Genomic DNA, 17,500 nt, shown 5'->3' with positions numbered 1-17,500 from the left:
GAGCTTATAGTATCTTGCTTTTTCAACTAGGGTTGTAGCTTGGCTAGTAATAATAATAATAATACACTGAATAGTCAGGCATATTCTTTATAGATTCTTCTCTGTCCTCATACACCTGACAACACTGATTACCAAACAAGTCTTCTTCACCCAAATGGTTAACTACTGTACTCTAATTGTTCAGTGGCTACTTTCCTCTTGGCAAGGGTAGAAGAGACTCTTTAGCTATGATAAGCAGCTCTTCTAGGAGGACACTCCAAAATCAAACCATTGTTCTCTAGTCTTTGCTAGCGCCATAGCCTCTGTACCATGGTCTTCCACTGTCTTGGGTTAGAGTTCTCATGCTTGAGGGTACACTCGAGCACACTATTCTATCTGGTTTCTCTTTCTCTTGTTTTGTTAAAGTTTTTAAAGTTTATATAGGAAATATTTATTTAGATGTCACTGTTCTGAAAATATCTTATTTTTCCTTGTTTCCATTCCTCACTGGGCTATTTTCCCTGTTGAGGCCCATGGGCTTATAGCATCCTGCTTTTCCAACTAGGGTTGTAGCTTAGGAAGTAATAATATTAATATATATATATATATATATATATATATATATATATATATATATATAAATATATATATATATATATATATATATATATATATATATATATATATATACACACATACATATTTCAATTTGGTGAATCATTGGAAGAATTGCAAAAGATGATAGATTTTAATAAAGAATGTAGAAATGTAGTACTGAAAATGAATGAGTAATATTAAGATAGTGTTTTAATGAAAATCCAGAGACAACATGTAATGGTTATGGACCAACCTCTATTGATTGTTGATGAATATACGTACTTGGGGCAGACATTAAGTGTTTCCATAAGACATGAGACCGAAAATAAAAGAAGAATAAACATAGGATGCAGAGCTTTTGGTAAACAAAACGTGATTATGAAAATTAAAAGGCCACTTTCTCTGAAAATAAAAGTACTTAATCATATGCTTCTACCAGTATTAACTTATGCGTCAGAAGCTTGGAGCCTTACTAAAGCCTTAGAACATAGACTAGCTGCAACTCAAACAGCTATGGAAAGAATAATGATAGGATTAACACTAAGACACATAAAAAGAGCAAGATGTATAAGAGAGCAACCTAAAGTTGAGGATATTCTAACAAATAAGAAAAATAAATGGACGTGCGCCGAACACACAGTGAGAATGATAGATAACAGATGGACAAAAAGAATAAGAGAATGGGCCCTCTAGATATTGCAAACAAAACGGGGGAATGAAGAGGAGACAATAGATTGACGAGCTAAGAAGATTTGCATGTATAGACGGGCACATAAAGACCATAAACACACAAGTGGAAGGACGTGTGTGTGTGTATGTGTGTGTACATTATATATATATATATATATATATATATATATATATATATATATATATATATATATATATATATATATATATTTCAATCAGCCGTTACTAGTCCATTGCAGAACAAAGACCTCAGACATGTCCTTCTACTTGCATCTCTTCTTGGTCTTTCTATGCCAGTCCACACCCGCAAACTGCAAGCTTTCTTAGTTCGTCAATCCATCGTCTTATCTTCATTCCCCTGCTTCTTTTGCAATCTATAGGAACCCATTCTGTTATTCTTAATATCCATCTATTGTCTGTCATTCTCATTACACAGTATGTCCTGCCCATGTCCATATCTTTTTCTTGAGAATATTCTCTACTTTTGTCAATTGAATTCAATTGAAGTTAACATAATTGGACACAGCACGGAAGCAGTTACTCGAAGGTGATAATTAAATATGCCAAAAGACTATTCCACTTCCAAACAGGAGGAGAACGTCTTATATTACAGTATCGTCGTACATGAGTAAAAAAAAAGCTTAGATGAACAGGACAAGAATGAAAAAAAAAAAGAACACTAATAATTCAGAATTAAAAATATGGTCGTGAGATCTCATTTACCCTCCGAGTTCCCACGCCCGGGAGATGTGCCGAACACTGACTTTTCTGAAAAGTCTCAAAGCTTAAAAAGCAGGGAATAACGACTATTGGGAAGGTCACTTACTTCTAGGAGCAGTTTTTAGAAATTTGATACGAAGAATTAATTGGCACCTTCCTACGTAGAGAAAATACACTATCCCAACAAAATGAAACAAACCAAAGGCGGTTTGGTAAACAAATACACACAGATAATCTAGAGAAAAAAACACCCCTCAATTGTCTGTCATCCAGAGATCAAGGAGAAAATACTACACATTTTCGTTCAAATTAAAACAGGAAAAAATGACAAATTTTAAATGAATGAGTCAAACTTGAGCAGTAACCATTTTGATTACGATACGCAAAATATTTTGTATTTTGTTCTTTTAGGAATCAGTTTCTGAATACCTTTTCTTAAACCGGTTTGTTTCCTTCCACACAATATTAAAACAAAGGCTACATATCTTTTGGAGCAGCACCCACAGTGACTTTAGCTATGAGACGCCACTGCAACGAATAGAGACTTGACTCTGAATTCATAAAAAATATTCGAACATTAATTTTTATTTCACAATTGCTATAGAATGAAAAGAACACGTAATTACAATTACCAGACAACTTTCGAATATACTTTCACTGCATAATTAAGAAGTCTATCAATTAGACTAATAAATAGACTCAAGGTGACACACGAGGTCGAAATGCATTATGGAGCCTGGAGAAACAACTGATAATTAAGGGACACTCAATATTAAGAATAAAAATGATATCATGATTCTGTAAGATAGAACAACGTAATGAATGAGTAGAACGTTCAAGAAATAAAAATTACCATTCAGCGTATTAACCTTGCGACACTCTCTCTCTCTCTCTCTCTCTCTCTCTCTCTCTCTCTCTCTCTCTCTCTCTCTCCGGATGAGGAAACAAAATTACAAGATAAATTGATAAACTAATCCAATCTCATTGTAATAATCAACACAAAATTAGAATATCATACTTCGAGTTCTTTTCTTTTTACGTTGGCAAGATGAATGCCTTGAGTTTGTGCACACTCTCTCTCTCTCTCTCTCTCTCTCTCTCTCTCTCTCTCTCTCTCTCTCTCTCTCTCTCTCTCTCTCTCGGGATAAAACGAGTTAATACGGCGAGTTGTTTTCTTTTCATCTTTCTCATTTTCCAGGTAGTATAAGCATCGAAAAAGGGAAAAGTAAAGGAGACACTCAATAATTTTGGAAACTAATTTTCGACTTGTCCAAGGATGAAATGACCCTTGTATAATCACTAAACAAAGCCTCCCTTACCAGTCTCAAACTAGCTTCTACGAACATCACTATTGATGAATATTAATGGAGCATAACCATATGTTATTCTTCTTATATTAAGACTTTCGAATTACTACTTGAGAGGGGAGGTTGTCAGATTTGGCCAATCTTGCTGTCAACGCAGCACGTAGGCCTAATGTTAAAAATTATTCTTACGTTTAAATTCCTCTACTAGTGTACCCAAGTCGTCAAAAAATTTAATTTTTATATAAATATGCACACACGCAAACACGGATTCAACCTTTCTTAACTACAACTCGATGGTTCGGCAATTTGTGGTTGAGTGTGATTTCCGAGTGTACCTCTCAGGGCACCCCCAATCTTCCAGGGTTTGACTACTCCCTGCACACCCTGGTCCTGACAGGAGATATGCATATTATATATATATATATATATATATATATATATATATATATATATATATATATATATATATATAAATATATAAATATAAATATATAAATATATATATATACATATATATATATATATATATATATATATATATATATATATATATATATATATATATATAGGTACACATGCTCTTCGTTATATGGGAGAGATAAGCATTGATCTAACACATGTAAACTGAATATTCTTTTTGTTAACACGGCAATAGGCAGTGATCTTATCTGTTAATTCCATACTCTTTTATACTAAATAACCCAACTTGAACTTTTCTTATGCTTTCCATTGATCAAAACCTTCCTGAGAAGAATTTTCTATCCTTACTTGAGCTTCAGTAATCCTCTTAATGCAAATAAAGACATTTTCTCTTGATTATGAAACAATACCATTTTCTTCCATCTAAACAACTGAGAGCCATTTCCACTTTATTTTAATCTTTAATTTTATGATCATTAGGGCATGAAGCAATCTTTGATATATATCATTACTTTGGGATTAAAAGGCAAATAGTGTTAAGTTTTAGAAGGAAAGGAAAACCCATCTGGTCATACCGGAAGAATCCAGAAATCTCTTTCATCACTGTGCAAATCTGCTAAGTCTTTTTGAGAAAGATGCTGGATAACCTCCAGGTGCAAAGATGTAGCAAAGCCACTGATTGCCTTGTGGTAAATCTCTGTCTGTGATTGTTTGAATAGATTTAGAAGTGGAGGGAGCTCCTTCAGCACCTCTGTGAGCAGGAGTAGGTCTGAAACCATTCCACATGTTGCTACATCAAAGCTAAGGATCATCATCAGATCTCGTGATGACCTTACTTTGTTCAGATGCCTCCTTCTAGGTAGAAGGGGGAGGGACGCATAGACGTCTAGATTGTCCTACTGATGTTGGAAGGCATTTTGCCAAAATGCCTGGGGATCTGGTACTGGAGAGCAGTACACCGGAACCTTCCAGTTGAGAGACGTTGCGAACAGGTCTATCGTCAATGAACCCCACTAAGTCGACACTATTGGCTATCTGATGATTCGAAGACCACTCGGAGCCAACTATCTGAGTTGTCCTGCTCAGATTGTCCGCCAGGATGTTTTTCTTGACCGAGTTGAAACAGGTTAATAGGACTACTGAATTTTCTTTTGTCCATCTTAATATTTCTACAGCTAGGTGGAATAGTTACCATGAAAAGATACCAAGATACCTCCTTGTTTGTTCAAATATTCCACAACAGTGGTGTTGTCACACATCCGCTCCAGAGAGCACTGTTGGAGTTGCTTAAGAGAGAGAAAAGCTGCTCAAATTTCCAGTAAGTTTATATGGTAATGCTGCTCAGACTCGGATCTCTGACCTGAAGCCGCATGTTGCAACATATGAGCCTCCCAACCCTTCTTTTGATCCACCTGTGAAGAGCATCAATTGCAGGGGAGGAGAGAGAAGAGCTACTCACCTGATGAGGTTGGTGTCTAGCACTCACCAACTCAGGTTTCTCCTTTGCTCTAGCCCCACCGGAACCTGACGGTTCATGGGAGATTTGTGCTGAGACCAAAAGGCCTTCAGCTGCCACTAGAGACACCAGATGTAAAGACCGCCCTTGGGTACCAGATGCTGCAGGGAGGTCAGATGTCCTAACAGGCGAAACCACTGGTGTGCTAGTAGCGAGTCTTGCATAAGAAGGTGGTGAGCTGCCTACTTTAGTACCTCTATTTTGCTTTTGAACAGAAAGACTTTGTCTAGTTGGGTGTCTATTTGCATCCTGAGATATGCCAGTTTCTGAGATAGCTGCTTGAACGACTTCTCGCAATTTACTACAATTACCAAATCCCAGCAAAACTCGAGTAGCCTGTCTCGATGTAGGAGAAGGATCTCCACCAAGTCTGCTAGAATCAGCCAATAATCTAGATAATGCAATAGCCGGATGCCATTTTTGCCAGCCCAGGTCGGCACTAGGAAGAAGATCCTTGTGAACACATGGGGGGGGGGGGGGACAAGCTGAACCACAGCACTACGAACTGGTACTGTATATACTTTTGTTCCAAGATGAATTTTAGGTACTTCCTTGGTGGATGGATTGGGATCTCGAAGCACTCATCTTTCAGATACAGTATTATCATGAAGTCCTTAGGTCTGATGGCCTGTTTGACCGTGTCTGCTGTCTCCATGTTGAACAGAATTTGATGGACAAACTCGTTTAGGACAGAGATCGATGGCTGGGGTCCGGCCTCCAGACGTCTTATCTAGAAAGAGTAGACTAAACGCCTGGAGACCCATGTAGGACCACCTGGAGAGCATACTTCTCTAACACGGTCTGGACTACAGTCTGGACTTCGACCTGAAGGGCCTGTTCCTTCGCAGATCCCTTCACATATGAACACGACATCACTGGATGATGAGTAAAATGAGAGAGAGAGAGAGTGAACGGGACGTGGTAACCGGCGCAGAGGATGGAGACTAACCAAGGTTTGGCTCTGTATACCATCGACCTCTGCCACCTGCTCAGTAGGCATCATCCCACTGGTGGACGGGTAGGAGGAATGAACTCCCTAGCAAGAGGGACCACATCTACCTCATCTGCCTTGCACCCCTCCAGCATGAAAGGGCTGCTTGGGACTGTTGATTCCTTAAGTTGGACTGTTTAGGGGCATTTGACCCACTCTTCTGCCCCGGACGATTTACCAAAGAAGCTCTCTGCATAGCTGGTGTCAAGGGGTAAAGATGCAATATGGAGGAGAGAGTCTTGGGCTTGACTTTTTCCAGTGCTCAGCAACTGTGTCAATGTCTTCCATGTTAAAAAGGGAAGGCCTTTCCATCGCAGCGTTACAAAGCTTGAGCGCTTCTCTCCTTGGCACATTATTTTAGATCCGTGAAAAGAGTCATGCAGTTTCAGAATCCAGTTTGACTACTAGTTGGCCATGTTATGTGTCAGAAACTCTACTGTATTGGCACCAGAAAGCAAGAAGATGGATATTGCATCCCTTTTCTGCTAAGAAGAGAAATCTTCGTTGAAGAAGAGATATCTGACTGATCCCAACCAATACATTCCGCCCTCCTTATTAGCAGGGATTAGGTAACAGAAACCGGAACGATGAACGAAAATCCGTGAATATTTGCTGCCCTAGGGTGGGATTACACCTAACCCAACCAATTTAATGCCCATTACATACGCATGGTCGACTAACACATTATATACTGCCTAATAATGTTTTAACTTGGTTTCTATCACAGTGTAAGGACAACGTCCTACAACGCTTACAGCAATATTATCATCGTTGTATATATTTTTCTGTACATATTATTTATTCAGTCGGGCGCAAAATCATCTACCCTTCATTTCTATATACATTTCATGATCATATGTTAAGTGTGGGCTTTCATATTTATTGTAATGTTAACTGTAGAAAACACAAATGCCCAACATTTTTCACCTGTTCGTGGTCAGTCAGTCACCTTCCTACACTGCCGTCCGCACAGGTCAATGTACTTTGCCCGTGTCAGAAATAAAGCATCACTCGCCTATGGTCTGTCATCTCGAACTCTCACAACTGGTGACCCCGAATTTTCCCTTAACAGACTTACACAGCGATTTTCAAATAAAAAAAAAAATAGTTTTGGCTCGCGACTCCAATCACCTCAACGTCATTAACAGACTAATTATGGCGCAAATTATTTTGCGTTTGGGCATCGGCAAAACTTTGCCAAGGAGTTTCCCTGAACGGACTTACAATGGTGATTTTGACAGAAATCGTTTGGGCTCGCAACTCCACATACCCCAACGCCTCTAATGGACTAATTACGACGCAAATCAGTTTGTGTTCTGACGTTTCCAAAAGCAGTTTTGTCACGGCAATAAACGACTACTCGACTGCTTGGAATTCCTACTCCGTTAGCGGACTTAATAAGGCTCACTACTGAGTTTCGGAGTATGGGGTCAGATGACAGATTCAGAAATCGACAGTACCTTGCCCCTTGCTACCAAAGGGCACAGTGTAATAACACAAATCACCACATAAATGTCAACGAGACATAAATTGCAGCTGCCTCCCTTCACACCGGACACATTGACGGTATGGTTCCAGCGTGCCGATTCCCACTTCAGGCTAGCAAACACTACCAATGATATAAAAAAAGCAGATATGGTGATAGTAATGTTGACACCAGACACTTTTAAAGGGATTTCCCCTTGGCTGAAACAGAGGCTGGGACCTATGAAGTACAGGGACCTAAAAAAGAAACTGACAGAGATCTACGACCTCCAGGTACCCCTGAGGGTCCAGCGCGCCCATGACCTAATGACAATGCCCCTTGGCGACACCTGTCCCTTGGCAGCCTTGGAAGAACTGATGGACCTCCTTCAGCTGAACTAGCTCAACAGCGATGGGCAGCCCAAGAAGATGAGCCTGTCAAGGGAGATCTTCCTCCATTGCCTTCCCTAAAGCATCCACGCCCAGTTGGAAGGCGCCGAGGACCTGGACACGCCGTCATTGGTTGAGAAGGCAGATACACCGCCTCCGTCAACGCCGTCACGGAGGAGACCGAAGATTATCCTGCAGTGTCAGACGAGGTAGGGGTCAACGGAGGGCAATTTCAGAACTCCTGCTCTCATCCACCGCAGCAGCAACGCCAGCTGCATCCCCAGCAGGAGCAACGGCACCAACGGGAAGATCACTACCACATGGTGCTATTTCTACTGAGTATGGGGGAAAGAGGCACGGAAGTGCATCCAGCCATGCGCCCATCCAAAACTAGGTAGGCAACCGCATCTACAAGTAACCGTGGAGCAGGCGAGGCCTCCCACCAGACAAAAGGGCTGCCCTGGTCGCCGCAAACGGCAGCCCCATCACCTGTTACGGGACGAGGACACTGAAGATATCCATCATGGGCCGGGTATACGACTGGCCTTTCCTGATCGCAGACGTCAAGATACCCCTCCTGGGTGCCGATTTCCTCGCTCACCACAGACTGCTGGTAGACGTGCGTCGCAAACGACTAGTCGACCAGGATTCATAATGGTCCCACCACCTCTCCAAGGGCCCCAGCCTTCCAAGGGTCCATTCAGTCATGCCTCACGAATACGGCCGCCTGCTGCAGGAGTTCCTGGAGGTCTTCAAACCCGAGCTTCGCCAACTGGAAGGGATCTCTGCCAAGCATAGGATATTTCACCATATCTCAACAACGGGGCCCCCAACCCATAGCAGGTTTAGACGCCTCCCACCGCAGAAGCTACAAGACGCTAAGCGCGCCTTCCAGGAGATGGAGCGCATGGGAATTTGCAAGAAGGTGTTCAGGCCATGGGCCTCTACGCTGAACATGGTCAAGAAACCCGACGGGAGTTAGAGGCCCTGCGGCGATTATAGACGCTTAGATCTGGTCACGACGCCTGAACACTACCCTTTATTCAACATGCAGGATCTCACCGGGGCCCTCCACAGGACCACTATCTTCTCTACAATGGATCTCCTGAAGTCTTATTTTCAAGTCCCGGTTCATCCTGACGACATCCCGAAGACGGCCATCATCACCCAATTTAGGTCCTACATTTTCTCCTAATCAACGTACGGCCTGAGAAACGCCGGGCCGACCTTCCAGCGTCTAATGGACAGCATTCTGGGGGCCCTTTCCTTCTGCGCTGTCTACGTCGACGACATCCTCGTGTTCTCCAGGACACGGGAGGACCAACTGGGGCACATGAGGACGGTTCTGAAGCGACTGCAGGAGAATGGTCTCGTGGTACGTTTTGAAAAGTGAACATTCGGGGCGGAGAAGGTGGAGTTCCTGGGACATGAACTTTCAAAAAGGGGCGTGAGCTCATGACATCGAAGGTGGAGGCCGTAAACAAGTTCCCGGCACTGACCTCTATGGTTAACTAATACTGGAGGTTCCTGGCCCAATATCGCAAGCGTGATGACGCCCCTCCTCAACGTCCTGAAGGGGAAACCGAAGAAACTACAATGGGGTCCTCCTCTACAAAAAGCATTCAAGCAGACAAAGATTGCCCTTTCCAAGGCCACAACCCTGGCCTACCAGGACCCTGGGGGCCCCTGAGGTTAACTACGGACGCCAGTAACGTCGCATGCGGTGCTGTCCTGGAACAGTTGGTCAACAATGAGCCCCCACCCTAGCCTTCTTCAGCAGGACGTTAAAACTGCCCGAGACTCGATACAGCATCTTTGACCGTGAGCTGCTGGCAGTTATACGCCGCTGTCAGGCACTTCAAGTACCTGCTGGAAGGAACCTCATTCGCAATTCAGACGGACCACCAACCTTTGGTCCATGCTTTCACCAAGCCTGGGGACACATGGTCCGCCCGACAGCAACGAAATCTGGCGGCCATCTCTAAGTTCGGCTGTACCATCAGCCACATCCCAGGAAAAAAGAACCTAGTGGCCAACGCCCTGTCGAGGATCTGCATCAACTCCATCCCCATCGGGGTGAACTATGAGGACATCGCCCAGGAGCAGATGGATGACTCCGCCACAGTAGACGCGAGGTCCTCCGCGACCTCCCTTCGGTGGGAAGATGTCAAGTTACTTCCCAACAGTCCCACTCTGCTCTGCGATACCAGCACAGGTCGTACTCGACATTTTATCCCACCATCGAGGCAAAATCTAGTATTCAACGTCATACACAGTCTCTCCCACCCCTCATCAAGGGCCACCGCCTTGGTGGTGGACCAAGATGATGACTGACAAGTTCGTGTGGCCGGGAATAAGGAAATACTCATGCGAGTGGGCGTGTGCATGCATGGCATGTCAGACCAACAAGGTTGGCTGCCACACTGAGTCAGGAGTCAGCAGTTTTCCCCAACCCAAGCAACGTTTCGGACACATCCACGTCGACATCGTGGGGCCCTTGCCACACTCAGGCAAAGCCAGATACCTCCTCACAATTAACAATCGATCAACTAGGTGGCCGGAAGCGACACCCATGCCAGAAGCAGCAATGGACGCCTATGCCCAGGCCCTTCTCTCAAGCTGGGTGAGCCGTTTCGGGGTTCAAGAAGACATGACAACCGACAGGGGGCCCGCCTTCATCTTGGACCTGTGGGCATCCCTCGATCCCCTGATGGGGACCAACCTGCACAGTACGACTGCCTACAACCCCGCAGCCAATGGCATGGTCGAAAGGAGCCATCGGTCCCTGAGGGCGGCACTAATGGCCCGATGCAGGGACGAGCATTGGGTCAAGCAGCTACCCTGGGTCCTCCTCAAACAGCGATGTATCTTCAGCAGAAAAAGTCAATGAGAAGACGCTTGTAGTCCCTGGAGAGTTTTTCCCTTCCAATCGAGACACCGAAGACGTCAACCTCGCCCGGCTGTGTGAAAGGGCAGGAAAATTCACGCTGTGCCACAAAACGTACACGGACAGGACGAACGTTTCAGGCCGGCCTCACTGGACACCTGCCCATACGTCTGTCACACAAGACGGTCACCGCCCCCACTCTCACGTCCGTACAAGCGGCCGTATTGTGTGCTGGAGAGGACAAATAAGGCGTGCAAGATCAGGGTCCATAAAGTAGAAGACTGGTTGACCATGGACAGATTAAGACCTCCTCACGTAAAAGACGAGGACAACGTACCCGAGCAGCAAGGGCGGTGCCCATGAGTGCCTCCCCAGAATAAAACAGAAGACACAAGAAGGCCACCCAGATGCGGTCCAAGGAAACCACAACCAGCAGTTGAACCCCCTGGGTTGCAACACCAGGGTGGCATTCTGCAACCGCCTGATGCACATGGCGGAGATAATGGCCCTCCAGCGCTAGTGTCCCGATGCAGGGGACTCCTGCAACCCGTCTCGATACAGAGACTAAAAGCGCATATGTTTAATATTTATCTCTTTCATATAATCATTAAAATGTTCCCCTTTTAATAAATGTCTTGGGGGGGGGAGTAGTTGTAATGACAATGTCCTATAATGCTTGCAGCAATATTATCATCTTTGTATACATTTTTCTGTACATATTATTTATTCAGTCCAACGCAGAATCATCTACACTTCATTTCTGTATACATTTCATTATCATATGTCAAGCGTGGGATTTCATATTGATTGTAATGTTAACTGTAGAAAACACAAATGCCCTGCTTTTTCACCAGTTCGCAGTCGGTCAGTCACCTTGCTAAACTGCCGTCCTCACAGGTCAATGTACTTTGCCTGTGTCGGAAATAAAGCATCACTCGTCTATGGTCTGTCATCTCGAACCCTCACAACAGTATAAGTATTGTGTAATTGAATTAACACATTTCAGTAAGTGTAAAGTACATGTGCAAACATGTGCACTATGTACTGGATACGGTAAGGCTACGGTACAGTACAGTACATAACACTACAGTTGTCATCAGGACACTCATAACAACCAAACAATGCTATTTCTATCTATTATAACACTTGCTGATGCTGTAGTGTATATTATTGCAATATATGCACAGTACTATCACTAGAGTACAGCTTAACTGAACAGTAAGTGTATTCTGTTTTTGTTTGGACGACTCACATTGTTTGACAACTCACTGCACATGTAGCATACATTTACACCTTGTAAAGTACAGTACTAATTTACATACAGTACTGTACAGTATAGTTAATGAACAATAGTATACATTACTGTAATACTGTACAGTATCTATACAATGATATGACAAATTCGAAGATAATTTGTATTTTTCCTAACCATACAAACCTTAGCTATTTACATTGGGTTTACCTTTTAGCGCAGCTGAAATGGCGAGCCATTACAATTTAACGAGGGTGTATTATCCCCGCGCTAGTTAGCGGGGTTGGGGAGTGGTAGCTAGCTACCCCTCCCCCCCCTCACACACACAGATAAATGCTCACTTTCACTTAAAGGTAGGACTTGTCTTGGGGGACAGGGCTGGCGGGCAAATATGTGTAAATAGCTAAGGTTTGTATGGTTAGGAAAAATACAAATTATCTTCGAATTTGTTATTTGTTCCGTAACCGAAATACAAACCATGCTATTTACATTGGGTGACTTACCCCTTAGGTAGGGTGGAAAGTCCTCAGCCATACTGGCTTTGGCTTTACCCGGGGACTCAGAATCCGAGTGAGTTGCACTCGAGAAAAGGAGTCCCTGCACCTCACAAGTTCCCTGCTCCACAAGGAAACGTGTGGCCTACATAAGCCTGTGTGTGAAGGAAGAAGTGTGACCCGTCCTAGGCAGTTGACCTGGAGTTCCAGAAGGAACTCTGGGTTAGGACGTTCCCAATACCACCTCGTCAGGGTATGGGGGACGCGACAGTATTGACTCAATACGTACTCGGAATACAAAGAAGCATGGTTTACCTGCAGAGGTTCGAGGTCAGCTATGCAGACACCAGGATGCTGCTTCCCCGTAGAGGGGATGATGAAGAAAGAAATACGGGCCAGACATACTTCTTTCGTTCATGCAGACTAAAACCTGATAACAATGCCCTCAACCTTCTGCTACCTGTCCAAAAAGGAGTCTGAGGTTAGACCAGCTGTTGTGTACCCACCACAGAGCGATAGAAAACGTATCGAGACTCCTGTGGGTCACGCCCTGCAGGAAGCGGACTGCGAAGGTCATTAGACGCTTCCAGACTCCAGCTTGTAGCACCTGCGTCACAGAGTAGTATTACTCGAAGGCGAGGGACGTTGCGATGTATCCAACATCGTGCTGTAGGGCGACGTGACGGGGGAGGGTCTGGAGACAGGTCGAGATGAATGTCCTTGAGTCCGGGCTGAAGAGGTATACTGGTGACTCTCCCCCGTGTCCTCCTTGTGCTCCCAAATCGGCTGCAACTGAGGACAAACTGCAGCTGTTCCCAAAGCTAACCTCTCGATTCCTTTACTGGCAAGAAAGAGAAGGTCTTGGGACATCAGATACATAATGGAGACTCGAAATCTTGAAGGAATTGGACCGAAGGGCCGGGACCCCAGATTCTGAGTCTAGCCAACAACTCAGGAGCGAACCTGAATGTTGCCTTCCCCTCTTCCTTAGAAAGGGCGAAGTCGTACGAGACCAAGAAGATTGCTTACACACTGGCCGTGGCCAGAGTGAGCAGGAGACCCAAGGCGGAAAACAATCCGAGGACTGTCGTAAAGGGTCTTGAGAAGATCTCTTAAAGGACTAAAAGTCCGAGCCATGCTCCAAGTTGGAGGTCTTCCTCCGACTAGGGCAGGGACGATCGTAGCTTTGCATGAGCGAGGAAAGATCCAGCGGGCAGGAAAAAGTTATTCCTTTAAGCCTGAAGGTCAGGGAAAGGCTGAGCGACAGGCTTCATTGCCGAGAGCGGAAAGGAGTTTCCTCCCGCCGAAAGGCAATAAGACCGTTATTGCTGGAGAAGAGGCCTCAAGGGAAGAGGTATATCTCCCACGGCACCAACCACCGAAGACTCTTCACTTTGCCTGGAAGACCCCTGAAGATGACTATCGCAGATGACGCGACCTCCGTACCGCGACTGTAGCAGGTTGTCTCTTCTTGAGGAGGCGGCGTAGTGTCTCCAGGCATGAAGCCGAAGCGACGCCCCGGTTCGGGAGAGATGTCGCAGTGTGGTTGTTTCAGTAGTCTGCGCCGTGGGAGAAGCTCTCCCGGGAGTTCCGTCAGGGGAAGCAGAGGGTCCAGAAACCGTTCTGCGCATAGTCCCAGTGGAGCTCTCCCATTGAAAGGTTGACAGACAACCTGGTCTTGTTGAGACCCATTGTCCACAGACAAAAAGGAGGGAGGACGCAGGCGTCGAAGTTGTCCCACCATCACCGGAATGCATCTTGCCAGAGTCTCGGGGTCTGAGACTGGGGGGAAGAACAGCGGAAGCTTGAGGTTCCAAGCTGTCGCAATCAGGTCCCCCAAACCAGGACTTGCTGGTTACTCAAGGTCAAAGACCCCCAGGTACACTCTCTCTATGAGGCTCTGCTCGGATAGTCGGAGAGAACATTCCTCTGCCTGGAATGAGAGAGCTGATGGTGGTATTGAGATAATCTCAATCATCCCGGTATCTCTACTGCAAGATGTGAAGGTGTGAAAAGCGTCCGCTGCTGGTTAGAACACACCAGAATCATGAAGTCGACGCGCACGGGGCGACTCGGCAGGAGCTGTAGGATCTGTAGAGGGGCCAGACTACGGCCCCTAAGCCTGCCTGAATGATGGAGAGGTATCCTTCAGGTCTTGACCATAGGCCTGGACCAGAACATGCCCCCCCCTCTTTCCTTTGACGAGTCCGAGAACAGCATCAAGAATGTGGGGAAAGGACGACAATATCCACTACCATCAAAAGGTTCCATAGGTCAACACCCATTGCAGGTCTAATAGTTCCGCTGGTCCCATAAGGGCCAGGAAGTCCGGTTAAACGTTGCCTGAAACCATCGGAACTTGGACCGCCCCACATGGAACTTATCCTGAGGCGACCGTTCGGACTATAGACGGGTCAATGAGGAAAGGAGAACTAGGAAACGTTCCAAGGTAGGGCTGAAAGCTCTGCTTGACTGAGAACAGGTACTGCGACTATCCTCAGTCTTGCCACAGTCAACTGAAAGGAAGGCTCGGAGGATGTGGCAACAGAATCTGGCGTTCCCAGGTGGTCACCCATCCAAGTACCGACCAGAACCGACGTTGCTTAACCTCGCTGGACGGACGAGAAGTGGGGTTTCCAACGTGGTAAGGCTGTTGACTCAATATCATGGCCAGATACTCCAGATGTTGAGGCAGAAGAAGAGAAGGCTCCAAGCAAAGTACCATGAACCCACACTCATGGTAAGCATCCGGAAGCTTGTCCCGGCGCTGAAGAAGGTCGAACCCGAGCCTACCGGAGTTGACCAGCCTTCCAAACAGCAGAGGAGGCGGAAGCCTGCACCTGAGCGGCCATGAGGAAAGCAGGGAGAGTTCTCTGGGGAAAAAAACCTGCTATGCCACGGTGGGATAGCCACACTGTATCATAAGCAGGAATACTTGCAGTCTAGGCTGAATTCCACGAGCTCCCTGGAAGATGGATGGAATGGAAACAAAGTACCCGTCCTTCCGAACCAGGGTTTAAGGAGTCCTGTCGCCTCGTTACCAGTCTGATCGATTCTGCTGTTCTACGCTGGCCGAAGTTTGTTCGACAAACTTGATCAGGGCTGAGAGGTCGACTATGGAACTCCCCTCTCAGATCCTTCCCTACAAGAAAGGATCGACTGAAGAGGCCGGGGGTGAAGCCGTCGATGATCCTATGGAGGACCTTCGCCTAAGGTATGGATCATTCTGCCCAACCGGGCAACTCTTGCCGACGCTATGGCATAGAGGTTCAGAGTCACTGAATTCGCTGACAGAGACGGCAGGCGCGATATCCTTGGCTGATCACAGAGATTGTGCGGGAATGGGCATCGGGAAGCTGTCATCCGGATGAGAACCTTAAGCATCCTCCCAGCGAAAAACCTGCAATCCTAGAGTTCGTGAACTCTGCCGCTCCTTTTAGGACTATGCCCCCTCGGGGGAGCCTCCCGTGCTATCTGTTCCTGACAGGAGGAAACTGCAATTGGACACCTTGTCCCAGTTCTCGTAGCCGATAACTTAGGCCAACGTGGTTGAAAGAAATGGGCGCTGGAGCCCTGCAGAATCTGGAAGAAAGCGCCTTGGAGGAATGAAAACGGAAGTCGATTTCCTCTGCACAGCCGCTGTCTAAGTCTCTGTCCTTGGGCACAAACAAACTCTTCTCAAGGATGGAAGGGTATCTGAGGTCGTCGACCTCCACAGATGAGACACCCGAAGGAAGCCGTCAGTCAGCGCGTCCAGATGGTACAACATCGAGCTTGTCCGCAAGTTAGATACTTAACGACGAAAGGCCAAGGTGCCTGAGCTCGAGAGGAGGAAAGTACCCATGATCTTCCTGTAGCTTCCTTGAACCAAACCTCGGGCCATAACCGAGGAGGGAAAGGACCTGGTAAGCCCCCAGAGGAAGGGGTAAGCAGTCACCCCTTGTCCGATGAAGAAATCTTGAACGGAAAGCCCCCCCGCCAAAAATCCTTCCAGAGAATGACGGGGAAGGGCCAACCTAGGTTCTGGAAAGAGGAGTGTTGCTCAGACCTCCCTGAAGTTTCTTCCTATTCTTGCAAGTGCCATGCTCTGCGTTTACGGGGTGAGGCCGTGTTCTGGAAATACGCTCGAGAAGAACTCGCCAGGCTGGCCATGCTGCGAAAACCCCAATGGGAATTGTGGTCGCAATCGCCCTGGAGCTCGCGCGATGGTAATTCAAAGATTTGCGCGTGGGCGAACGTGGAAGCGCCCATGCGCGGTCACGCAGGAACACAAACGAAGGTGAGCGAAGGAGCGCAGAAGGAGGGCGAGCGTGGTAGGAAGGGCGAGAGCTGGTGGTCGGCGAGTGATAACCCATAGACGACCAATGGATACTGCAAGAATTAAGCCGACGTTTGTGCGAAGAAACACCGTCGGTCCGCGCGACGGAACACCGTCGGTCCGCGCGACGGAACACCGTCGGTCCGCGCGACGGAACACCGTCGGTCCGCGCGACGGAACACCGTCCGTCCGCGCGACGGAACACCGTCCGTCCGCGCGACGGAACACCGTCCGTCCGCGCGACGGAACACTGTCCGTCCGCGCGACGGAACACCGTCCGTCCGCGCGACGGAACACCTTCCGTCCGCGCGACGGAACACCGTCCGTCCGCGCGCGGGCGAACATTGGAGAGCATGGGCGCAGACGCCCATGAGCGTAGACGTGCAGGCACGTGGGCGTGTGGGCGGGCAGGCAAATGATCCCGCGGGCGCACAGGCAAACGGTCGCGCAGGCGAGCAGTCGCGCAGGTGAACGG

At 46.6% G+C, this 17,500-nt stretch overlaps 1 protein-coding gene and 1 pseudogene across 1 annotated transcript in view; both read right to left on the bottom strand.

Annotated features, from left to right (window-relative positions):
• The window catches only part of LOC137623295 (organic cation/carnitine transporter 2-like), a 195,816-nt gene that overhangs the window by 159,988 nt on the left and 18,328 nt on the right, over window positions 1-17,500 (bottom strand). The gene's annotated exons all lie outside the window — the stretch shown is intronic.
• On the bottom strand, window positions 15,247-15,365 carry LOC137623933 (5S ribosomal RNA; annotated as a pseudogene).

The sequence above is a fragment of the Palaemon carinicauda genome, chromosome 30 (genome assembly GCF_036898095.1).
Source record: "Palaemon carinicauda isolate YSFRI2023 chromosome 30, ASM3689809v2, whole genome shotgun sequence".
Lineage (NCBI taxonomy): Eukaryota > Metazoa > Arthropoda > Malacostraca > Decapoda > Palaemonidae > Palaemon > Palaemon carinicauda.
The sequence above is the reverse complement of the archived record's forward strand: the minus strand, read 5'-3'. Positions and strand labels throughout refer to the sequence as shown.